This window comes from Marmota monax, unplaced genomic scaffold (assembly GCF_021218885.2).
Source record: "Marmota monax isolate L192 unplaced genomic scaffold, Marmota_monax_Labrador192_F-V1.1 WCK01_AAM20220418_F8-fsc00018, whole genome shotgun sequence".
In the NCBI taxonomy this organism is placed as follows: Eukaryota; Metazoa; Chordata; class Mammalia; order Rodentia; family Sciuridae; genus Marmota; species Marmota monax.
In genome coordinates, this window is record NW_026692201.1 from 17,594,479 (window position 1) to 17,621,602 (window position 27,124).

At 35.1% G+C, this 27,124-nt stretch overlaps 1 protein-coding gene across 2 annotated transcripts in view; it reads left to right on the top strand.

Annotated features, from left to right (window-relative positions):
• Positions 1-27,124, top strand: part of Adgrv1 (adhesion G protein-coupled receptor V1) — a 569,696-nt gene that overhangs the window by 342,463 nt on the left and 200,109 nt on the right. The window lies entirely within an intron of this gene.

Below are 27,124 nucleotides of genomic sequence, written 5' to 3' on the forward strand. Positions count from 1 at the left end.
TACTGGCCAAACAAAATATGTGCACAGGCAGAAGTTCATTTTCCAGTGTGTGACACTTACTGTTAAGCCAAGCTCAGTTCTCTCAGCTGGTTTAGTTTGGTAGATCCCATTAGCTTTGTTAAGCGTGCATTAAGCATGTAAGGATGTTTTAAAGTTTTGACTGAAAAAGAATTACTTGCCCTATCACATTGCTCTCATCTTTTCTCTGTTTTTTTTTTAACTTTCCCCAACTCTCTCTCTCCCACACCCCCACCCCTGGCATAGAAATACAGGATCTACAGGATTCAGAGGCCAAAACTGTACTCACAACAGGTTGTCATTGTTGTCTTTGGCCCTAGAAGGCACAATGCAGTTAATATGAGGTGGCAGCTGTTTGGCCACTAAATAGTGCCAATTTTAATTTCATCTGAATATAATGTTTCTTGCTTTAAATTGGTTTTGTTTCATTTCAAGTTTGGTAATAACCAGGCTTATTCTAAAAACAAAAAACAAATTTGGAATAACTGTCCTTCCCATAGGTACTGGGACATATTTCAGTGCCCAAAATAAGTCTCTGTATCGGTGACATTTTCCAGTTTTCCCTTTGTTGGATAACTCAAGATTTCTGTTTACTCTTCTCTTCCGATCACTGGAAAAACAGAAGATGTTAAGATATTTGAATAAACTTCCCTTGGATTCTTTTCAAATTCCTTACATAAATATTTCTGTAGGACTTCATAAACAGCAAACAGAACAATTACACAGAAAGACTTCAATTAGCCAGGGGATGAAAACCATTGAACTATCAGAACCAGGGGGACAGATGAAACATACACATATATGATAAATATGATAATGAGCAGTAAACATGCATTTATATTTGCTTTAGATAGGTATTTGCTTTTCAGACAGGTGGGCCTATCTGAATAATATATTCAATTAATAGCTTATTGAATGATACACTGTGATCTTTTTCAGTTTCTGAACTAATTGTACAAGACACACAGGAAACAAAAAGCTATGCTCTATTCTAAGCAGAACAAAAGGAGAAGGAGGGAAGGAGGGGTGGGGAGGGAGACAGGGAGGAAATGCTACAAAGATTGGAGTCAGCCAAATTGAGCCTACACTAGTTAGTAAAGACAAGAAGAGGTGGGAGCAGCAGAAGGGAGGAACACTCAGGTGGGGAATGACATTCAGCCAAAGCTTTTCTCAAAGATTCATAGTAAAGGCCATTTACAGATTCTCATGCGAATGTGTGGTAATGGACTTTATGTTCTCCCCAACTTCTTGTTCTTCTATGAAAGAGACACAGAATAGCTGTCTGTGCTACAGGAGAACTTTCTGCATACCTCTGTCGCCCCTCCCCCACCCCTCTGGAATTTCCCTCTTATTTTTCTCCCCTTTGTAATAGAACATGGATACTAAGAAAATAGCATCAATGATATCAAATCAGAGACACGGCGTCTGATAGAAGAAAAAGTTGGCTACGATCTACATACTGTGGGGTCAGGCTCCAAATTTCTCAATAGGACACCCATAGCACAAAAGTTAATAACTAGAATCAACAAATGGGACTTACTCAAATTAAAAAGTTTTTTCTCAGTAAAAGAAACAATAAGAGAGGTAAATAGGGAGCCTACATCCTGGGAACAAATCTTTACTCCTCACACTTCAGATAGAGCCCTAATATCCAGAGTATACAAAGAACTCAAAAAATTAGACAATAAGATAACAAACAACCCAATCAACAAATGGGCCAAGGACCTGAACAGACACTTCTCAGAGGAGGACATACAATCAATCAACAAGTACATTAAAAACATGTTCACCATCTCTAGCAGTCAGAGAAATGCAAATCGAAACCACCCTAAGATACCATCTCACTCCAGTAAGATTGGCAGCCATTATGAAGTCAAACAACAACAAGTGCTGGCGAGGATGTGGGGAAAAGGGTACACTTGTACATTGCTGGTGGGACTGCAAATTGGTGCAGCCAATTTGGAAAGCAGTATGGAGATTTCTTGGAAAGCTTGGAATGGAACCACCATTTGACCCAGCTATTCCCCTTCTTGGTATATTCCCTAAAGACCTAAAAAGAGCATGCTACAGGGACACTGCTACATCGATGTTCATAGCAGCACAATTCACAATAGCAAGACTGTGGAACCAACCTAGATGCCCTTCAATAGACGAATGGATAAAAAAAATGTGGCATTTATACACAATGGAGTATTACTCTGCATTAAAAAATGACAAAATCATAGAATTTGCAGGGAAATGGATGGCATTAGAGCAGATTATGCTAAGTGAAGCTAGCCAATCTCTAAAAAACAAATGCCAAATGTCTTCTTTGATATAAGGAGAGTAACTAAGAACAGAGTAGGGAGGAAGAACATGAGAAGAAGATTAACATTAAACAGGGATGAGAGGTGGGAGGGAAAGGGAGAGAGAAGGGAAATTGCATGGAAATGGAAGGAGACCGTCAGGGTTATACAAAATTACATACAAGAGGAAGTGAGGGGAAAGGGAATAATAATACAAGGGGGAGAAATGAATTACAGTAGATGGGGTAGAGAGAGAAGAGGGGAGGGGAGGGGAGGGGAGGGGAGGGGGGATAGTAGAGGATAGGAAAGGCAGCAGAATACAACAGACACTAGTATGGCAATATGTAAATCAATGGATGTGTAACTGATGTGATTCTGCAATCTGTATACGGGGTAAAAATGGGAGTTCATAACCCACTTGAATCAAAGTGTGAAATATGATATATCAAGAACTATGTAATGTTTTGAACAACCAACAATAAATATTAAAAAAAAAAAAGAAAATAGCATCCTTACTCTGGAGTTTTCCCAAGAAAAAAATAAAAATAAAACCTGCTCCAATAGAATTCTTAATAAGATCATGCTAAGTACTTCTTTTAAATAAATATTCTAAACAGATATTATAATCAACTGCAAACAAAACTTTACTTCAAACTGATGTCTCCTTGCAGTACTGTAGAAGGTGATTAGGCAGCTCCATTTGCTCTAAATCAGGATGTCACTTATAAACCTCTGTGAGGATTAAAGTCAAGAAAGATTTTCTGACATGGTGAAAAGGAATTGGTTGGTATTATATGACTAATCTTGTGAAAATTTCCAATACAAATAATAAACATTTTAAAAGATGAGAATGACCTTCAGAAATGAGTTAAGCTGAGTGGGCTTGAGGGCTTCTGGTATGTTTCAAATTCATCATTCTCAAATCAGTTCTGTCTCATTAATTTGGGGTTTTACTGCTACTAGGAATCGATCCAAAACCATTTAAAACCTGCTAGATGGTTTCCGCTTGAGTCAATGCCAACCCAGTTCTCCAGCTGAAAATATAGGAGATTGGAGACAAAACTGAGAGAAATGTCTAACCCCAACATTTGACCATGCAGATACCCTGAAGAATTTAAGGATTTAGGAAAATTGGGGCAGATGCTCTGGAAAAGTGGTAGTCACAATTCAGGTGCGTATGATATAAAACCATAAAAAAATCTAGTTATTGTTTTATTTTGACATACAATAACAGCCATCCAGGATTAATTTGTAATATTGTAATGACTTTAAAAATCAAAATGTGATGATGCACTTGCTCCTAGAAAGCCTGAGCAATCTGTGTTATTTTAGCCAATGGTTTCAATCTTTCTTCTTTTGAAGCCTTGTATTAGAGCAATTCATACAGAACTATGCCTTTTATTATTCTTACTCTTTGGCAGATACTCATTGAGTAAGGAATTGTTCAAAATTGGAAGGTTGAAGCAAAAAACTAATCCAAAAGTGAACAATCAGAGTGATTAATTTGCCAGCTTTTCTTTGGCAATGACTCATGGGCACCATTTATTGGCAAGCACTTTATGAAAGTTAATCATGTGTATTGTGGATCCTAAGTGCAAAGATGGTAGTAAAGAAGTTTATGAGGATTCTGTAATCTTTGGCTAAACGTGTGCACTGAACAATTAGCTAACAATGCAAGGCAGTATTCAATTAAGGAAACTCTAAGTAGCAGACCCAATAAAAAGTTAGTTCTGGAAAACTAGTAGACCAGGTGTATTTGAGTAAAGTCTTGTAACTTGAGTCATCCTCTGGAGGGAGAATAAAACTAGATAAAATGAGAGATGAAAGGGAATACTATGAAATGTATATACAAGATTGAGGAGTTTCCCAGGGTTAAAAGTTGTTTGTGATTTTGAGACCAGGGAGAAGTTTGAGAGTAGTAAGGTCACAGTGAAGATCACAAAGGTCAGGACTCAAAACCCCAGATGTCCACAAGAAGTCAGATAGGCTGTTCAAATGAGGCTTCGGGGACTGGAAGGAGTGGTAGAAACTATGTATGTACCCTTTCTGAGAGGAAACTATTATTCAACTCCAACCAGTCATTCCCTAGGTGGAGGCCTTCTTATTTTTCAAGAACAATTGAGTATCTGAACTGTTGTGTGAAATATCTGGATTTTTAAAACTAAGCATATCAAGCAGATCAAACAAAACCTATCTGGAGGCTGATTTTAATCCATGACACTCCAGCAAAATTGGGTAGGAAAAGGGAGTGTTGGCACTTTTCAGTAAGAACAGAGTTATGAAGAATATTTTAGGAATGTTGTCTATTCCTAAAATGGCTATTATAGGGTCTTTGAATAGGAAAGATCAGAACTATAGGTACCAGGAAGCCTTTTCTTTCCTTTCTTTAATTAGAAGTGCAGTGACATCCAAATAAGTAGTCAGCAAGATTTGGTAACGGATTAAACTGGCCCTTATGTATTTCTTTAGGGTGCTTTGACTGGGCCAGGAGAGGTAGCTCTTTAATGCTAGTCTGGTCCTCCCTTTCAGAAAACTGCCCTTTGTCTCACCACCAGCATTTGACTACGCTTCACTTTCAGTTACCCAGAAAATTGAACAGTGAGGGTAGGTGGGCTGGTTGGATGGTTGTTGATTATTATTTTTTTTAAGGATCTGTTGAATCTAGGACATAGAATAAAATGCTCTCACCCCTGGCTTTAGAACCAATTCCCAAGTCTGCAAATTGCTGGACTTATAACCTTGGACAAATCATACACCATATAGAATTTGATAAATTCTTTATTCTGGGGCTGTTGCATATCTGTTATCACTTTCTCATTCTTGAGATCACAGCTAAATGCCTCTTCCTGAGAGAAGCCTTCCATGACCTTCCTGTCAGAGTAGTCTTTATCAGTTTCCTTAGGCTGTTATAAAAAAATTACCACACTCTGAGTGGCTGGATATCCAACTCCAGGTGTTTGAGCCATCCTCCGTCTGAGGCTATCAAGAAGAATCCTTCCTTGTCAATTCCTAGTTTCTGATGGTGGTCATTTGTCTTTAGAGCTCCTTGGTTTGTAGCTGCAATGCTCTCGTCATGCCTCCATTGTCACATGACCCTTTTCTCTGTGTGTTGGTGTGTCTGCACATGGCCATCTTATAGGCCACCAGTCATTGGGTTTGGAATCCTCCCTAATACTGCACAGTCTCATCTTCACTGATGATCTCTGCAAAAATTATTTCCAAATAAAGTCGACTTCTAAGGTTTCAGGTGAACATGAATTTTGAAGAAGTACTATTCAACTCACCACATGCCTCCTGTTTAACTCTCTTCTTCATTGTAATTACCATATTCATAGTTATATATTGATTTGTTGGCTTGCCTTCCTCACATGGAGAGTTCATGAGGGCAAGTTTCTTTTTTTTAAATTTTGTTTATTTATTTTTATGTGGTACTAAGGATTGAATCCAGTGCATTACATGTGCGAGGCAAGTGGTCTGCCCTTGAGCCACAAAGAGCAAGTTTCAAGTCTGTTTTATTCATTTTTGTGCTTGGATAATTGTTGGTATCTAGAAGTTAATCAAAAACTATATATTCTTGAATTAAATAATTTATTTTTTCCTCTTAGCTCTTTTTCACTGGTAAAATAATGGGTTGAATTTCTGGTCTCTATGGTAACTTGCAATTTTAATAATATGTGATTCTGTCTTTTCTGTGGATGCTCAGTGACCCCAAGTTGGTCTGTAAATCTGACATTTGCATGTAAAAGACCTATTTTTTAAAAAAAGTATTATTATACCACGTCTTTTATTTAGGTTCTACTTAGAAAGAGAAAAAATAAATAAACAAATGACATTGAGCCACTAATTATTTTGCCTTATGTTGAAGAGAAAATTATAAATGAGAAAACCAAATTCAGATATTCTGATTATCTTAAATCCAGTAAACACTCATTCTGGATTATATAGGGAAAAAAAACACTAAATATTAAGAAAACTGGAGCTGGATTGTAGCTCAGTGACAGAGCACTTGTCTAGCACATGTGAGGCACTGGGCTCAATCCTTACACCACATAAAAAAATAAACAAAATAAAACCATGCTGTACAACTACAAAAAATAAATATTAAGAAAACTGCACCCCAAATCTAAATGTACTTTAATCAGTTTCTACTTTTATTTTCAGCACAACTGTTACCCTAAAAGATCTTTTTACTTCAAATAAACAACTTTTTTTATAGGAATATAACTCATTTCTTTGTTATTTAGGACGATGTGGAACAACTGTTTCTCATGGAAGTTAATTTATCAGTTTGAATTATTTAACTGACAAACTGGTGGAAATTTGTCATTAGTTTTGACAGTTTTAACAGTTCAGTGTTGCTGAAGCATCCTCTTTGGAATTGTTAAATTCTGCCAAGAAAAAGGAGTCCACTTAATTCTACCAGTAAGACAAGGGCACACCTATCGATTAAAACATGATTTTGTATGCATTAAATTGTAGAATGTTTATTTTTAAAATGAAATTCCAAAATTCCTAAATACTTAAAAAGAAAAGATGACTTTGTGGTCAAAATGGGAAATGACTAACTATATTAACATCTTTAGGCTATTGCAGTTAGTAAGCACAAAAGTTTGTTCAAAACATTTTTTTTTAAATCTTGCTAGAAATATCACCAGTACTGCTGTGGTTATAGTGCTGATTAAAAATCAGATGCCCTTTAGCTCAACACGTTGTTAGATTTAGTCCCTGTTTAAATAGTGAGGCTAAAAAGCAAAATAGTACAAGTTACTTCCAGGCTAATGAACTAGATTTCTTCCTATTCCAAAGACAATTTTTCTTTTTTCTCTTTTTTCCTCACCTCCATGGTATCACAAACTGATCATTCCAATAGGGAGGGAGGAAAATTGGCACTGGGAAGAGGCTGGCCAGGAGCTGGGTGTCAGCCACTCCCACATCTACTTCTCACCTTTCCAATCCAGAGGGCTGTGATCCAAGTCAGGGCTTCAGAACTAGCAGGGACTCTGTATCTAAGGATACTTCATTCAGTAAACTTGACAAACACTGAAGCATTGGTGAGGGTCTTCAGTAGGAGAGTTTTGGCCAACCCATGACTTGCTTTCCATTCAACAGATACTAGGCCTGCAGCCAAAAGATAAAATTAAACCCCACCTAGGGAGGGTGTTAGACAGGAAGTAGGTAGCAACTGATCCTTTAATGCTTCATCCCCCACATATTTAACCGAGCACCTACTCTGATAAACACTTTAAATGCTTAGCAAACAAAACAAGACCCATCACTGTCAGAGCATTTTAGAACAATGTTAGTACAAATGTACAGACACCGCTAGGGGCTGATGGCTAGAACAAATATCAAAATTTTAGATTGTGATGAAAGCCACAAAGGAAAATAGTAGACTGATGAAATGAAAGTAATTTTAATAGTGTGGTCAGGGTGGTCTCTCATAGGAGATGATACTTGAACTGAGACATGTAGTATGGAAAAGACCCATCCAGAAGGAGTATATTCCTGTGCAAAGGACCTAATACAAGAAATGGCTTGATTGTTCAAGGAACTAAAAAGGGCTGAGGTGCTGCAGCAGAGTGAGTAATGGGCAAAGTAATATGGATGATGAGGTTACAGAGTATACAACGCAAAGATCACGAGAGCATTGGAAGTCCATGGTAAAGGTTTTTGATTACATTTTAAGAATGACATTAGCAGAGGTGGAGATCAGAGCTATGGTAGAAAAGAAGATAGTGAATTGAGATTTGGATAGCAATCATTTTGCAGTATCTGTGTGATTATATTTATTGAGTAAATTATTTAATCTGTTTGTTTCTCAGAAGACTTGATGCTAAAGATTTATGAGGTATCATAGTACTATTGAAGGATGGAAAGGGGATATAAAATAAGCCTGGGAGGAGGCCCATCAGATTTTAAGAGAGATTGGAGGAAAAGAAGACAGGTCCCAAATTAGGATGAAGAAGGTCACAAGTACAAGTACTCTGCCCCAGTTTATGTTCTTGTTAAACAAAGGTATATTTATCCTGAAGGCACCAAGGACAATGTTCCAGGGTGAATGAGATCTCACATCTCCCATCTTCCTGTGTCATCAATCATTGATGTTATTTTAGAGCATAATAAAATTAATATGTAGTTGAATTTAAATAAATATGATGATGTGGAGCAACATGTAAAATTCATATAAATTTTAAAAGATTCAGTCTCTCTCTCTCTCTCTCTCTCTCTCTCTCTCTCTCTCTCTCTCTCACACACACACACACACACACACACACACACACAAAAGATGTCCTTGGCGAGGACACAGAGGACACAGCCCCAGATTTCCCAGGAAGAATCAGAGACTCAGATTCTTTTCCCAAATTGCTGCTTGGGTAGAAATGTCTGAGATGTACTAAATGTGTTACAATTTATTCTCTACAACCACCCTACAAGGTAGATATAATTAGTTTGATTTTAAAATCTATGGATACTTAAGTTCAGAAGTTAAGTAATTTCACTAATGTCATTTATTAATTACTGGTGATAGTACAATTTTCATCCAGGACTTTTTGGTTCTGAAGCTGCAATCTTTATGGTATAGAAGAAGATGAGCTATGTGCAAGCAAATATGAAAAAGAAAACATGCTACACAGTGAAAAAATAAATGCAAGTAGGTTGAAGACTGATAAGTATGCTTTGTTTTTGGCCTTGGAGCCTGGATTAATAACATTGAAAAATTAATGTGAACCACAATGATATGCAACTGTTCACTAAGCAGAATGACTAAAATTAAGAAAGACAGTAGAGATAATATTAAGCATTTTTAGTGGGAACATCTGATAAATATATGCTACCTTGCGACCCATTCATTTCATTCCTACAAATAGACACAAGTATCCCATATAAGACAAGTATATGAAATATTTATAGCAACTTCATTGGTGGTAGTCCCAAATTATAAAATCCCAAATGTCCATCAGAAGTAGAATAGATACATTGTATATATTCATTCAACAGAATATACATGACCATGAAAAATAGTGACCTATTTATACATGCAAAATGAATGAATCTCACAGATATTTGTTAAGAAAAATAAACTATACATAAAATAGTACATATTATATGTCGGAAGTTCAAGAAGAAGCAAAACTATTTGATGTTCATGCACATATACGTGGTAATATTTCAGGATGTAGGTATTGAGTGGGAAGGGACATGAGTGAACTTTGTAAGGAATTGGAAGTGATCTATATCTTGATATTGATAGTGGCCACACGGGTCTATACATTTTAAATTTTTTTACCTGTAATTTATAATTAGTGTACCCTACTGCATATTTGCTATACTTTAATTTAACAAATTAAAAATGAATTCTTATCTTAAATATCAAGCAAAAATGGTTTGTGAGAACAAAGGGATAGTAAACAAAAGAGAAAATGTAATTTAAAAATGAAAGAATCAGACCAGCAGGTCCCATGCCTGTATCATAGGAGATCAGAAAGTCAGAAAAGAAAAATATAAAAGGGAGGAAATTGTCAGAGAAACAACACTCTAAATTTTACTGGAATTGAAGAATGTCTCATAAAAGCTCTTCAAATGCTTAGCAAATGAAACAAGGCTCATTATTATCAGGGCATTTTAGAACACTGTGAATACAAAGACAACCTAAGAGTTTTCTTGGGAATTGGTTTCAGAGTTCTTAACATCACTACTGACTCCAGAATTCTAACCATGCTGTTTTTATATCAGAATTTTTTCCCCACCTAACCTGTCACTCACTTGAGAGGAAAAGTAAAAGATTTTTAGTCATGCAAGTCCTCCAATAATTACGTCCATGTACCATATCTCAGAAAATTAAGAAAAAAGAGAGATGTGCTTCACTAAAAGAGGGGGAATGATGAGGAGGATACAGAATCCAGGAAACATGTGGATGTGGATAGCAAAGGGGAGACACAAAGGAAAAATCCTTAAGGGACCTAAAGAGAAATTCCAGATGACAGCTGTAGAGCAACCAGTCTGTTATAAAACTAAATAGTCTTAAAAACCATGTATGTGTATTTCTTTTAATGAACATAAAAGTTAAATTTAAATTGATGGAAAATTAATAAGAAGCATTATAGACGTATATGTTGGAGGTAATGAATTTAAGAGCAGAGTCTCAGAATAGGTATCTAGAAAAAGAGTGTGATCATGAACACAGAAGGTAAAAAGCAGGGGACTTTCATTTTCTTGTTCAGGGAAATTCTCTAGGTGCTTTCTGCATTAAAGGGTGTACATGATGGCTAGTTTTGATTAGAGTCTGACACAGGTAATCTGAGATGCTTTCAAATAATTAGCCAGAAGGAAGCAAAAATTAGATCAACAACTAAATCAATAAATAGTAGAATTTTAGGATGTAATGTAAGGTACATTACCTTTCATCTAGACCAGTCCTCTCCTTTCAAGGTGGATCATGTTATACTGACTATTTGGAAATGACTCAGTATGGTACACGGTGTTCTGATGTGGAGTTTCTTTGACAAAGGAGGGATGTCTTTGCTTCAGTTTCATTAATCATTTCCAGAATTACAAATTGTTACACATGAAATTGGCACAATGATGGGTCCATGAGCACCACCAGCATCTTAACAATTGAATATTTCTGAATGTAGGAAAACTGGCAATATATCCATTAAAGTATTGCAACCATTATATTGAAAAACAGGAATGAATAGACTAAAACTTTTGTGCTTCATTTGAAACCATGTTTATCTCCTAGTGAGATAAATTCATTCTCAAAATGAATTTCTTATGCCTGCCTTTATGATAAATTAGTGTGTGTGTATGTGTGTGTAGTAGTCCAGATGAGGGATAACAGTGGAAATGGGAGAGGGACTGATATATTCAACAGGTATTTAAAAAGTGTAGCAAGTATATAAAAAGAATAGATTTGAGAAATAATTGCACAGGATGATGAAAAAAAAGGTGCTTGGGTCAAGGGCTTGAATAACCTGAGCCACTGAGTGATACACAGAATATGTTGATGCCAGCACAATGGATGGTTTAGAGCTTTGGAGGGGATGGTTTTGTTTGAGTATTTATCTCCAATTATTTCACATAATTATAAATAATCAATTTATAAACAATATTCTACTACCTATGTCTTGATTTCTTCCTAGGGATGATGTGGTTAATTGAAAATAATTAATGCTAAGTATTTTACTTTACTTACATTAATAGTGATAGGCCTCAGTCTTTCTTTATATTCATTCTAACTTTGCAGAACAAGCAACAATTATTTTATAAACAACAACAATTTTTTAAAAAGCTATAGCAGAGAGGGAATCTGGTGTGGACCCTTGCTTGATATGGCATTCACTTATCTTTGTATCTAGATGGTCCACTCTTCCTAAGTAGAAAACTTTTTTTTTCCTGTTCCTTATGTCTTTTACAGAGTACTCCGAATGGATAGTCTCTGCCTTTCAAGTAAGAATTAGTTTAATTGTATTGTAGAGAGGTAATAAGTTTTCCAGCACTAAAGAGGGGACAAGTCAGAATTATGGGTTATTTTGAAAGTGACTTGAAGTTTTGAAGATACCTGTGTTTCTTGCTTTACTAGTAAAAGAATGAATAAGATTCCCATAATTATTGTTGATCCTTGAAAATACAAAGCATGATTTTAATTATTTCTTTCCAATTTATGTTATTCAGCTTTCCAGCTAACAACCATTTAAGATAAAAACTTAAAAAGAGAAAGGTTTTATTTAAGCTCATAATTTTGGAGGTTTCAATTTGTAGTCAATTGGCTCCATTGTTTTGGGTCTGTGGTGGCACATCATTGTTGGAAACACATGGTAGAGCAACACTACTCACTCATGGCTGAGAAGAGAAAGAAAGCAATAGGAAGGGGTGAAGTTCCCACTTGATGTCATGCCCCCAATTATCTAAAGATTTCCCACTAGGTCCCATCTCTTAAAGCTTTCACCTTTTCCCAAGAGCCTTATTCTGGGGAGCAAGATTTTAATGCATGGGTCTTTGAGGGACATTTAAGATTCATATTATAGCACTACCTTAAATTTTAAGTGTACTAAACCATCTGATCATTACTAATCTCAAATAGAGCCAATGGAATAAAATTGTATTTTATTCTTGTCACTGTTTACTCATAAGAATTAACATTTCCCTTAAGTTAATGTAATTTCTTAGTAGAAGCCAGAGCTATAAATAATTGACATATAGTTAATAATATATTTTAAAGTGAATAATTTAATGGTGCTAGCAAAAATCAACAGATTTCCAATTCAAGTTGAAACCATATGCTTGTAAACATTTCCAAATAAATTTATATCTTAAATATAACAAATCTTCATTCAACAGCTGTTTATTAAATTCTCACTAATCCAGCCAATGTGCTAAGTATTAGGAATATACCAATAAAAGTGGCTTCTGGCTTATCTGTAGATATATGATATACAGTATGGTCAAAGTACCATTGAACTTCCACAAGTCCTTGTTTTACTCCAAATAGTGTTTTATGACTTGGGAGAATCAAATTTTCCCCTTGTAAATCTGAACTCAAGTGAGCTCTCCGTGTACACAGTTATAAATGGAGAGTGCTGGAATTTCACTTCAAATGTCTTCCATATAGACTCTGGAGTGGACTTTATATAGCTCTTGACTAGTCTGTATTGATTTGCCTTGTTTTCTTATGTACACCTCTTCATTATTCCCTCCATAGAAAATTGTTCACTATTTTTTTTAAAAGAGAGCCACTTGATTTTCTGTTGAGAATCATTGTGTCACCTATCTTATCGCTTAATAATACAGATTTTAGTGTTCATATAAAATAAGTTAAAAAACAGTTTCATACAATTTTTTTTATTTGAAAAGAGCACAATTGTATTCACCCGTGAGGATCACCAGTAACCATTTTACAACATATTTCCATAATATGGAAACATATTAACAGAAATAATCTTGAAAGTTATGTTGCAAATCTCAACTCTGTCTCCACATTTAAAGAATTAATGATAGCTATTACCTGAGTTTCAATCATTTTCTTAAAGCAACATAAAAATAGCCGAGAATAGCAAAAATGTAATTGAATTGGGATCAGATAAGCCCAGTCCAAGCTTTTCATTGGTTAACTATAAGACCTTTGAGTTTCTGTTTCCTTAGCAATCGCAAAAGGATGATAACCTTATGGGATTAAGAGAATTAAATGAGAGTTAAAGTGAAACAACTGTGGAAACCACAAAAGAGTACCACACTGTTAAGAACCTAATAATGTTGATTACTTCCTTTTCCATTTATTTGAGCCAAAACATTACCCAATATGCACAAAACACTCTATTTTAGGACAATTCTAGAATTCATATGCCCATTTGGACAACTTCAAGAACTGAATATTCTTGGAGGATGCAGCTTATTGTTAATTCAGTTTCTCTTCTGTTTTTGAACTGAGCTATTCAAATATTGAAGACTCTAGATAATTCATGAATTTCCTGATGTTTCTTCTCCAAGAATAGTTATGCAAAATTAAAACAAAATTGAAACTGATTCAAAATTGAGAAACTCATAGGAAGATATGACTTCATTAATAACATAGAATCCTCTAGTTCTTTAAAATGTGATTGATTGACCTCCAAGTAACTTACCAGTGAGAAAAAATAGAGTCTTCTGTTGCTAGCTGTTTATTCACCTAACCAATTGCATGTAAATAGTGGCATCTATTTGAACAAATTGCCTGTTAACTTAATGATAGTAAATCATCTAAAGTTTTATACTTATTAATACTTTTAACCTTCACAATAACTCTACAAATATAATTATTATCTCTTTTACAGATGAGGAAAGAGAGTTCCAGATAAGTCTATCATTTTCCTAAGTTCATACAATTAGTAAGTAATGGAGGGCTGGAGCTATAACTCAGTGGCTGAGCACTTGCCTAACATGCATGAGGCACTAAGTTTGATCCTCAGCACTCAGCCTTCTGAGCCACTTGCATTACAGTCCCGTGCCATTGCACCCAGCAATAATTCATATTATTAATATAATTTTAATATTATGTATACAATTTAGTAGTGATTTATATATTTCCATAGATCATCTTCAAGTATGTGAATCAGTATATCATTTATGTGAATAATGGTCTACTAGGCTGTTAATTAAAAAGTTGTTTGAGTCATAGAAAATAGCATAATTAGGGTTAATTCATGGCGCTCTCTGGGTGCTCTGTTTCTACTTTGCTGTGGACAAAATATTTCTGACCCCCAAAATTTATGTGTTGAGGCCTAATCTCTAATATGATGGAATTTGCTTGGGGGCCATCTGCAAAACCAGGGGACCCTCACCAGCTACCTGGACTGCTGGCACTTTGATCTTAAACTTCTAGCTTCTGGAACTCTCAGGAGTAAATGATTGTTGTTTAGTTATTGCAGTCCAAACTGACTCTCATTTCTTCCTAATTCCAAAACAAATAAATCAGAAACATAATATCTCCTTGTTTCCAATCTAGAAACAATGCATCTCTTTATTTTTTGTTCCAAAGACCTATAACTTCTATTGCCTATACGTTTTACCTGCCATTCCAAAGCAAAGAGATCTGTATGTTGGGTCTTACATAGATGAACTCAAAATAAAATAACAAAAGCCTGGCTCTAGAATCAGGCATGCAGAAAAATATTTGAATGAATAAATGAAGGAATTAGAAAATAATTATCAGGGGGAAAGTGCTCTTATATTCAAAAACTTTCTTCCTGTTTTTACAAATCTTTTTGTAGAGCAGTATAATATTTTGTTCTTGTTGTTGTTCTTTTTAAATGTGCATGACAATAGCATGTGTTTTGACACATTATACACCTACATGGAGTACAAATTTTTCTAATTAGGAGAGTTTTTATACTTTGCAGAGCAATTCTAACAAAAACAATGGTGCAGTAATATTAGTCTTTGATATTATGTTCTCTGTTCCACTCTACACTGGATACAGTAGTTGGGAATTCTGTTTTGTAGTTTAAAATATGGGCATACAGAGAAGGAAAATGAAAACTCTCCATAATTAAAGGCAAGGAAGCATATACTCCATGTTATATGTGAATAAAAGGCTTTTTTATTTATAAGAAACATCTGAAGTCATTCCGTTTCCTTTATGTTCCTAGGAAGAGGAAGTATAAACTTTGGCATCTACACAGTAAGGTTAGATTCTGCCTTTGAGTTAATGAACTACAGTTAGACTTGTGTAGAAATGTATTAGAATTTCCGAGTTTGTCTTAAAATCCACTCAATTATATTTCCTTCCCAGCTCATACCCATGCATAAATTTAAGGAATTCCATGAAAAGTTGAATCAAACTATTTTCAATCTATAACTCTGAAGCAAAAATGGCAATTCTTCACTATGTATTTCAAGTAAACTTGTCACATGATTTCAAAGTAACTTTGGCAGTCTGGACTGTGTTATTTGTATAAAAGATTCTGGTCATATATTTACTGCCAATATAAAATGGAAAAATTCACATGGTTTTATTCTAAGGCACTTAACAACAAACAACAACAAAATTGCCTATAATCTGAGTTTTCTGAGTCATGACCCAGTTCCATCAGTAAATGAGTGGAATACGAAGCTCAGTGTACTCTATGTGAAGAATTTCAATGTCCATTCCAGGCATAAAAACTTTATTTCCACAGAATTCCTAAACGCAGTCATCAAAGAACTAAGAAATATGACTTTGAGAATCTAAGTCTACATGTAAACATTTAGTTCAACCTTTGTGATATTTGGATGATCTTGACATGTCAGCTGGCCTTTATGCCTGTTCTTCCTTCAAATGAAAAGATTTTATGCTCTTCTTGAGAACCTGTATGAACAGGAAGTATGTGGCCTTAGTGACTTTTCAGATATATGAGTACATCATTCTGAGTGGTTATTTTAAGTATTATAAAGTGGTGAGGAACATAGGCTTTGGAATCCGCACACTTGGCCTGAGTCCTGGCTCTGTTGTACCTTATGTCTGTGACCTTAGCAAATTTATTTACTTGTCTTAAGTCTCAGTTTCCTCCTCTATAAAGCAGAGGCAGTGATCTCTAAATTGCATAGGTTATTGAAGGATAAGATGAAGTAATGTCTATAGGGCATTTAGCACAGCAGCTAGTCATAATAACTATTCGTTAAATGGTAATTATTATTATTATTATTACTGATAAAAATAAGTTAGTAATTCTTTGGCTATGTACCAGTTGAAAAAGACTAGTCACTGTTAATGGATGACTCATAAAGATCTGTTTCTCAGAGAGAAAATACGTTTTTAAAGAAAAGAGAAAAAATAAAACTATAATTAAATACCTCTATAAAAATTCTAAAGTGGGGAAAAAGAGCTCTTTGGTTTTGGTAAACTTGACTGTTGCATTTTATAAAACGACCTGTAAAAATGTCTTCATCTGTGAGTGGCAGATATCCAAAACACTCTACCAATGATGAGCTATGAAGAAAATTGAGGTATATACTGACAACCTGTATTATTTTGTTTTTAATGATAAATGACAACATTTGATTGACTAACATTTTTAAGCCATATGCTAAAACAAATCCCTGAATCCAACTGTGCATACACTGATGGAGGGAACATTTTCTATCTCCACCTGTCTTTGGGTCTGAGTATCAGCTATGAAATTACTTATTGGTGTGTGTTTGTATCTTTTAATTGTTGTATGTGGTAAGAAAATAAATGACATGCTAAATGATCTAACTGCTAATATTTAACATTAGCAAATCTGTACCTTATTTTATTTACAGAAGCAGAGACAAGAACATGTACAGAATATGCCATTTTAAAACTGTAAATATGTTGATTGATTTTTGTACTGTATTTTCACCATGGTAATATTAAAAAAAATCATAAAAACCTGTTCAGGCGAGTTTATGCCATTTAGTAGTTGCCAAAATCTGCTGCATTACATAAAACACCTCCCCAACACACCTAAGACACTCAGAGGTATATTTACTTTAGCATTCAAAAGTCTTTCCTTTGATTCTATCCATACATGTGGATAGATGTGGCTGTGTCCTTGTAGTACGCTGTTTTTAAGTCCTTTGGGTATAGTGGGATAGCTAGTTCAAATAGTGGTTCCATTCCCAGATTTCCAAGGAATCTCCATACTGTTTTACATATTGGCTACACCAATTTGCAGTCCCACCAGCAGCGTATGAGTGTGCCTTTTCCCCCACATCCTCACCAACAATTATTGTTGTTTGTATTCTTGATAGCTGTCATTCTGACTGGAGTGAGATGAAATCTTAGAGTACTTTTGATTTACATTTCTCTAATTTCTAGAGATATTAAATATTTTTTTATATATTGATGATTGATTATATATCATCTTCTGAGAAGTGCCAGTTCAGTTCGTTGGCCCATTTATTGATTGGGTTATTTGGTTTTTTGGTGTTAATGATTTTGGGTTCTTTATGTATTCTAGAGATTAGTGCTCTATCTGATGTGCGTGTGGTAAAAATTTGCTTCCAAAATGTAGGCTCTCTACTCACCTCCTTGATTGTTTCTTTTGCTGAGAAGAAGCTTTTTATTTTGAATCCATCTCATTTGTCAATTCTTGATTTTAATTCTTACACTGTAGAAGTCTTATTAAGGAAGTTGGGGCCTAATCCAACATGTTGGAGATTTGGGCCTACTTTTTTTCCTAATAGGTGCAGTGTCTCTCATTTAATTCCTAGGTCATTGATCCACTTTGAGTTGAGTTTTGAGCATGGTGAGGGTTAGGGGTTTAATTTCATTTTGTTGCACATGGATTTCCAGTTTCCCCAACACCATTTGTTGAAGAGGCTATCTTTTCTCCAATGTATGTTGTTAGAACCTTTGTCTAATATAAGATAACTGTATTTATGTGGGTTTGTCTCTGTGTCCTCTATTCTGTACCATTGGTCTACAAGTCTATTATGGTGTAAATACCATGCTGTTTTTGTTACTAGTACTCTGTAGTATAGTTTAAGGTCTGGTATAGTGATGCCACCTGCTTCACTCTTCTTACTAAGGATTGCATTAGCTATTCTGAGTCTCTTATTTTTCTAGATGAATTTCATGACTGCTTTTTCTATTTCTTTGAGAAATGTCTTAGGGATTTTAATTGGAATTGCATTAAATCTGTGTAGTGCTTCTGGTAGTATGGTCATTTTGACAATATTAATTCTGCCTATCTAAGAACAAGGTAGATCCAACTTCTAAGGTCTTCTTTAATTTGTTTCTTTAGCATTCTTTTTGTTGTAGAGGTCTTTCACCCCTTTTGTTAATTCCCAAGATTTTTTGTTCTTGTTTTTGTTTTTTGAGGCTATTGAAAATGGAGTAGTTTTCCTTATTTCCCTTTCAGAGGATTGATCACTGATATACAGACATGCCTTTGATTTATGGGTATTGATTTTATATCCCATTACTTTGCTGAATTCATTTACTAGTTGTAGAAGTTTTCTGGTAGAATTTTTGGGGTTTTCCAGGTATAAAATCATATCATTGGCAAATAGTTCTAATTTGAGTTCTTCTTTTTCTATCCATATCCCTTTAATTTCTTTCATCTGTCTAATTGCTATGGCCAACGTTTCAAGAACTGTGTTAAATAGAAGTGGTGAAAGAGGGCATCCCTGTCTTGTTCCCATTTTTAGAGGGAATACTTTCAATTTTTCTCCATTTAGAATATGTTGGCCTGGGGCTTAGCATAGATAGCTTTTAATATATGTTAGTATATGTTCCTGTTATCCCTAGTTTTTCTAGTGTTTTGAACATGAAGGGATGCTGTATTTTGTTGAATATATTTTCTTCATCTATTGAAATGATTGTATGATTCTTATCTTTAAGTCTGTTGATGTGATGGATTACATTTATTTATTTTTGTATTTTTAACCAAACTTTCATCCCTGGGATGAACCCCACTTGATCATGGGACACTATCTTTTTGATATGTTTTTGTATTCTATTTGCCAGAATTTCATTGAAAATTTTTGCATCTATTTTCATTAGAGATATTGGTCTGAAGTTTTCTTTCTTTGATGTGTCTTTGTTTGGTTTTGGAATCAGAGTGATATTGGCCTGATACAATAAGTTTTGAAGTGCTCCCTCTTTTTTCCATTTCAAAAAATAATTTCAAGTGGTATTAGTTCTTCTTTAAAGGTCTTGTACAACTCAGCTGTGTATCCATCCGGTCCTGGGCTTTTCTTGGTTGATAGGCTTCTGATGGTGTCTTCTGTTTTATTGCTTGATATTGATCTGTTTAAATTGTGTATATCATCCTGATTCAATTTGGGCAAATCATATGACTCTAGAAATTTGTCTGTGACTTCAATATTTTGTATTTTATTGGAGTATAAGATTTCAAAAGAATTTCTAATTATCTTCTGTATTTCTGTAGTGTCTGTTATGATATTTCCTTTTCTGTCCCGTATGTTAGTAATTTCTCCCTCCTTCTCTTTGTTAGCATTGCTAAGAATTTGTCAGTTTTATGTATTTTTTTTTCAAAGAACCAACTTTGTTTTCGTATCTTAAGGAGTACAAAGAATTGAATTGTTTGTTTTTTGTTTTGATAATGGGGGTTGAACCCAGGGATGCTTAACCACTGGGTCACAACCTTAGCAACCCCCCCCCCCACTCCCTGCCTTTTTTTTTTCTCTCTTTTTTTTTTGTATTTTATTCATAGACAGGTTCTTCCTGAGTTGCTTACTGCCTCTCTAAGTTACTGAGGCTGGCTTTGAACTCTCAATCCTTCTGCCTCAGTCTCCCAACTGCTGCTGTTGTACAGTCATGCACCATCATGAGCTGCTGAGAATTTAAGTTTTTTTTGAAAAACCAATATTCATTATATTACTGTTTAGATGGAAGCAGAGACAAATGTATCTATTCTGTTTTCTCTGTTGACTTGCACAGTAGGCCTCTAATTGACAAGAAGAAGCAGAGGATTTTTAAGTCCCTTAAAAAAGGGATTATACATATACTGGTTTTTTTTTCAGGGGAATTATTCTCATTCTTTTCCTTTGGTTAAAATGTGTATATGTTATGTGGAATTAAACACAGTATTGTACATTCTATTGACATTTTATTCTATATTCTATTGCCAATGTGAATCTATGATAAGCTTTGGATTAACAAAGATTGAGAAAGAGTGGACTAGAATTTCAGCACTTGAAGATGGGACTCTTCTTGGGTTAGCTTTGTAGGCAGCAGCATGCTGTTCTAGAAAGAACACTGGTCTTACAATTCAGAACACCAAAATTTGAACCCTAAAAATTTCTAAAACTTTCTTTAATAACTTTTAAAAATGTCAATTACAGTTATCAGACCAACTTTAATAATTTATTAAATTGGGATAAAAACATTAATGACATTATATCATTATATGTGAACTACACACATAGTCACACACAGCCCCTCCCCCCCACACACACACACATGAGAGGGTATGCAGCAGCATCCAACTAGTACACAGTAGTTTTCTGCCATCATACTCTTCATCTTGCCTGGCATAGTGCTTTATAAACAGCAGGTGTTCAAACACTTTCCGAATGAATCAATATATAAAGAATATATGAATGAGAACTTTTAAAAAATTCCTGTTTCTCCTTTATTGTGTTAAACATGATGCTGTCAGAATTACCTTCTACCTTGTCATCACAATGTGTCTGAATAAAAGAACAATGTTAAAAATCCATGTATTCTTAGCTTATGTACTCTTAAAGATATGTGAGCTAAATATGCTGGGAGATTTTGTTTTTTATAATGGGGGTTGAACCCAGGGATGCTTTATTTCATTATTTCATTTCAGTTTTAATTTAAATTAAATTAGTTTGGGGTAGGCTTGGCCACATGTAATACGTTCTCCAAGAATTCTTACTTCAGAGGATTCAAGATGGCAGACTAGAGGAAGGCTGCATTCCTAGTTGCTCCTTCACTTGGGATTCAAGCAGCAGATGTACTGCTTCTCTGCCAGGTGGGTCAAAGAGAGATTCACTAAAATTCAATACTGGGCAGTCAAGAGTATCTTAGAGACTCCGAAATTTGGGTACATTAAACAAAGAAGAAAGACTACATTGGAGTCAAGGCAATTGCTGCAGTAGTAGTGATGATGGGAACAGACAGTAATACAGTGGACAGATTTAGTATGAAAAAACCTGCAGAAAGCAACCTGCCCTTAGCTGATCCAGAGGCCGCATGTACACTGGTGCTTAAAAAGTGTTCAGTGTTTCCCACCGGCAATGGAAAGCTGAAGCAGGAGACATCTTGAGGTAGCCATGCAGTATCAGCTGCTCTGGGAGCTGGGAAATCTGAAAAAATACAGCTGCACTATCCTGGAGATCACCTTCCAGGTTGCCTAGGGTGTACGTAGCAGAATGTGAGCAAAACAGGCACAAAGAATGTTTTACCCAGGGGATTCAAGTCCTCAGTTCCCCCTTTATAAAAATCTGGTGGCATATGTGACCAGCTGAAGTGGGTCAGGAATCTGGACAGGCAGGTGTGAAATACACTCAGGGAATAAGCCAGGGAAGCCTGAAAAGGCTGTGTTTATGGGCAGCAGAGGGGGTGAAGAATTGGCTCCCCTACCTGACAAGCAGAATCCTTGGGAGGCTCCCAAGATCCAGACTTCCAGCAGAGATCAGCAACTGCCAGGCCATAGGAATATGTTGATCTAATCTCTACAGAGTAGAAACCACCCCAGTAAAGCCCCTGAGGCCTGATTAGACCTAAGCCCCACCTGCTGGAACTCCACTCATAAAACTCTGCAGCAGCCCCACCCTAGTAGTGCATGGATCTGGTCTGTGCAGACAAGCTCTCCAACTGACAGTACTTCCCTTCCCATCCTACATCATACTAGGGAGAAGAGAAGCTGAGATTTATTTGAATCAGCTTCAGTCTTGGGCTACTTCAACTGGCAACTTAGTGAGAAACACAAAGAGAGACAGGGATTTGTGATGCCTGGCCCTTGTTCTTGCTGTCAGAACATTGCCCAAGAAGAAATGGAAAGAAAGACAGGCACAGTCAGTGTCCATCTATTCCCATTGACTACCACTGCAGTAGAAATGATTCCTTAATTTTTTTATTAATAATCTTTCTAATTTTCTTTCTTTCCTTCTTTCTTTCTTTTCTTTCTTTGTTTTGCTGTGCTGATTGGTTCATGAACATATATACATATACATATGTGTTTCTTTTTTCCTCATTTTTAGCATTTTTAAAATGTAGTTATTTTTCCTTGCCTTATCTTTTGAGGGTGAGGGATTTTGACTAGTATAATTTGGTTTTGTTTTATATTGTTTTTCATTTGTTTATTTCTCATTCCCTGTTTTCTTCTACTAACAGCCAAATTCTATTATTCTTTGTTTCATTCTCCCTTTACTTTGATATTTCTACTTTTTCCCCCTTCCTTTTAATCATTACATGCTGCATCTCTTTTGTATTCTCTGTGTTCACTTTTTGAAATTATTTTCTACTATCATTTTCTTTTAATTAACTGTATTCTTACCATCTTTTAGCACTCATTGGTGTATGTAACTCCTTCCCCTACCATTAATGCTGTTGCAGTTATTACTGCTGTGGACAACATAGTTGAAAACTGTTGCTTTCTTGAATGCCATATATAGTTCATGGTTACTTATTGTTGTTGCAAATGGCAATTGCTGACCCTACCATTTCTGGGTTTTGTGGTGATTAACATTGTAGATGTCATAACAGGAACTAAGTATTTAATTTGATGTTCTATATTTTTTGCTTTGGTTGTTGCTATTGTTTGTTTCACTCATTCTGTGAGGTGCTGGGAAGCTACAAGAACACTACAATTTCACAGGGTAGAAACCCTGCTACTGAACTAAACCTCAACCAAAGGACAGCACACCTTGCTCCACACACAAATTAATGACTCAACCTTCAGTTGTACTTTAATACAAACAATAGAAGAGATTAAAAACCCAAGATAATGACCAGGCTCCAAATGGAAACAGCTAGGGCTGGCTCCCAGGTCCCACCTATGGACATCCATTGCTACAGCAAAAACAGAGAAAAATAAAGGCTGTGTTCGCCACACCTAAGAGGGGAATCTCAATCCAGATTATTCTAGGACACTTTGGGAAGTGAAGACTGTGCCCTACAAAAGTCCACACTTGAGAGTGGAAGAGAAATCCTTTCCAAACAGAAATCCAACAGAAATCTTGGAAATAAAAGACAAAATAAATAAAATAAAATATTCAGTTGAAAGTCTGTCTAATAGAGTAGACCATGCTGAAGACAGACTCTCAGACCTGGAATACAAAGTGGCTAGCGTTAAACATTCAGACAGTATTTAAAAAAAATGTCATCATTATAAGAATATACAAGATTTCTGGGGCAACATGAAGAGACCAAATTTAAGAATCACTGGAATTGAGGCAGGCTATGAGATACAGGCTAATAGAATGGATAAATTATTCAGGGAAATAATAACATAAAAGTGTCCAAACCTTCAGACTGAGATGGACATCCAGAACTCCAAGCAGAGAAGATTGAAAAAGAACCTCTCCATAAGACATTTTAATTAAAATGCCTAACACACAGAACAAGGATAAAATTTTAAAAGCCTCAACATAAAAACATCAAGTCACATTTAGAGCCAACCCAATCAGAATCACTTTTGATTTCTCAGCATACACTCTACAAGCCAGGATGGTTTTGGAACAATGTATTCCAGGTCCTAAAAGAAAATAACTGTCAACCAAGATGGCTGTATTCATAAAAACTATCCTTCAAAATCAAGGAAAGCTAGAAACCTTTCAAGATAAGCAGAAACTATGTGATTCTGCAATCTGTATTTGGGGTAAAATTGGGAGTTCATAACCAACTTGAATCTAATGTATGAAATATGATATGTCAAGAGCTTTGTAATGTTTTGAACAACCAATAAAAAAAATAAATTAAAAAAACAACAAAAAAAATAAAAATAAAAATAAATAAAATCTAGTAGCTTAAGTAAAAAAAAAGAATTGTCATGCCTTCCACTGTCATTTATTTTTAAATAATAAATTTAAAAAATTTAAAAATAAATAAATTGTCTCTCTAATTATAAAAAAAGATAAGCAGAAACTAAAAGAATTCATGACTACTAAACCAGCACACATAACTTACTTAAAATACTACACACACAAGAAATTTAAAAAAAAAATAAATAAACCTCAAAGCTCACACAAGAAAAAATCTCATTTGAAGAGTAGCTAAGCAAATTAGTAACAGGGCCAAATTAAATATGATAAATAAATCAAAATGGCAGGAGTCAATAAACATCTCTCTCTAATAATGTTGAATGGAAATGGTCTTAACTCTCCAATTAAAAGACATAGACTGGAAGAATGTATTTTAAAAAAAAGATACAACTATATGCTGCTTGCATGAAATGCACTTTATAGACAGCCACAAGCTGAAAGTGAAAGGATAGAAGTTGATGTACCATGTGAAAAGAACCCCCCCAAAAGCAGAAGTAGCTACTTTCATATCTGACAGGAGATTTCACACCAAAATTAATCTACAGAGACAAAGAAGGTCAGTTCATATTGGTAAAGGAGCAATCCAACAAGAAGAAATAAAAATAATAAATAATTAGCCCCAAATGTGGGTACAACTAATTTCATAAAAGAGGTGCTACTCAAATTGAAGCCCTAATACTACTGGGTGATGTGAACACAACTCTCTACCATTAATAGTATGTATTACACATGTTCCAAATTCAGGGCTAAATAAATAGAATGTTGAATCAGTAATGTGAATTTTAAAAATAATTCTGGAATTGTGGAGTACAAAAGAACTTTATCTTTTCAAATTTCTAGCTACTACTGATGAAGGAATTAGGCCAGGAAGAGGCAAGTAACTAGTTCAGGTCTTCAAATAAACAGTTCTCAAGCACACCTGTGATCCAGCAACTTGGAAGGCTCAGGCAGGAGGATCGCAAGCTCAAGGGCATCCTGGCCAACTTAGTGAGACCCTGTCTGAGAATTAAAAAAAAAAAAAAAAACATAGAAAGGACTAAGGATGTAGTTCAGTGGTAAAGTGTGCCTGAATTCAATCTTCAATACAAAAATAAATGTTTTCTCAAAAAGGTAAAGTTACTTTAGCATGATATGAGATCCATTATCCATTTTTTTAAAATTATTTTAGTTGTAAATGGACACAATATCTTTTTATATATTTATTTCTATGTGGTGCTGAGGATGGAACCCAGTGCCCCACACGTACAAGGCAAGCATTCTACCTCTGGGCCCACAGCCACGGCCCATCCATTTATTATTAAGTAATGTTGGAACTTATGCAATTATTGCCTAAGGAAGGTGAGTAAGGTAAGTCTTTCACTGTGAAATGGAGGTTGTATCAGCATGGAAGGCCTCACTGCAGTCCTGACAAATTCACCTGTGTGATACTGCCCTAAGAACAACTTTGGGCAGAAGTTTTCAAGAAGAGTTGACACACTCTTTGGACAAGAAAATTTGGGAGGGGCACATCACTTGAAAACTAAAATAATGCTTTGTCACAATGTTATGATTTATTTTTGAGCAATTTATTCACTTTTAGAAGGAAATTCAAAGAATATTAAGGCTTCTCCTTTGAAGAAAGCAAGCATTTTTGAGACATAATTTAGCTAGTTTCCTTCTTACCTTCTTATATACAATCACCCCTTTTGGGGGAACTAATCATTTATTCTGTTAATAATTATTGACCACTTCATATTCTAGGCACAATAGTAGCCTCTAAAAGTATAAGGTTAAAAACTTGAACTGACAAAGAGAGATTAGTGGAGGAAAGGATCAAGGACTGGAAGGGGAAAGGGAGGGAGGAAGTGCTAGGGAGTGATATTGCCCAAATTATATTGTTATAGTCTGTGCATGTATCAATAAGTAACAACAAATCCCATCATTATGTACAACTATAATGCACTAATAAAAATCACGTAGAAGAAGAAATTCTTGAATCCTGGGGGAATTTATTGATGGAGACATTGTTGTGTTAATATTATTGGTCCAAATTTTCCTTTGCCAGCTACATTTTTCATTAGAAAATGTATATGGTTCTTGTGTTTTGAATAAAAACAAAGTGATAGAAATCAGAAAAAGCATTGTACTTCATTTGTTCATTTATTCAGAAAGTATTTATTAAGCACCTACCAGGTACCAGACACTGAGCTAGGCGCTTGGGATACATCAGTGAGTAAACATCCCGCTTTTGCACAGATTACATTCTAGTGGGTGAGACTAACAGATACAACAATGAAAAATATGAAATAAGTAAATTACAGAGCTTGATAGAAGGTGATGAGTAGTGTTTGGAAAAAGAAGAGTCAGAAGACTTTCTTGTGGAAAGCAGATAAAAGCAGAAGGTGTAATTTTAAATAATATAGGCAAGAGATACCTCATTGTGAAGGTGATTTCCAAAAAAAGTCTTAAATGTAGTTTTAATAAAAATCCAGGGATTAAGGTAATCATAGAATTTGATTTCTAAACTCACTTGACATCTGTTTTGTTATATATATTATGTAACATGTGATGGTAAAATCAAAGTCAAAAATCCAGCTTCGGGTTCTTTGCTTTTCAATCAGCTTTGATTTAAACAAGGAAGGGTGTTGTCACTCTGTTTCCTATTCTCTAATTAAATAAAACAAAATTATTTCATAGGATTTTGGTTTTATCAATGGTAAGAATGAGGTTTGCTTTGAGAATTTCCTCTTATGAGCCCATAGCAACATGTAGCATAATTTCATATCCTTCATTTTTTCTTAGAAATACAAAAATCCATTTTTCATACTGCCATTTTTAGAAAGACTTAGATGAATTTGGGCAACAAATAAACTGATTTTTTTTCC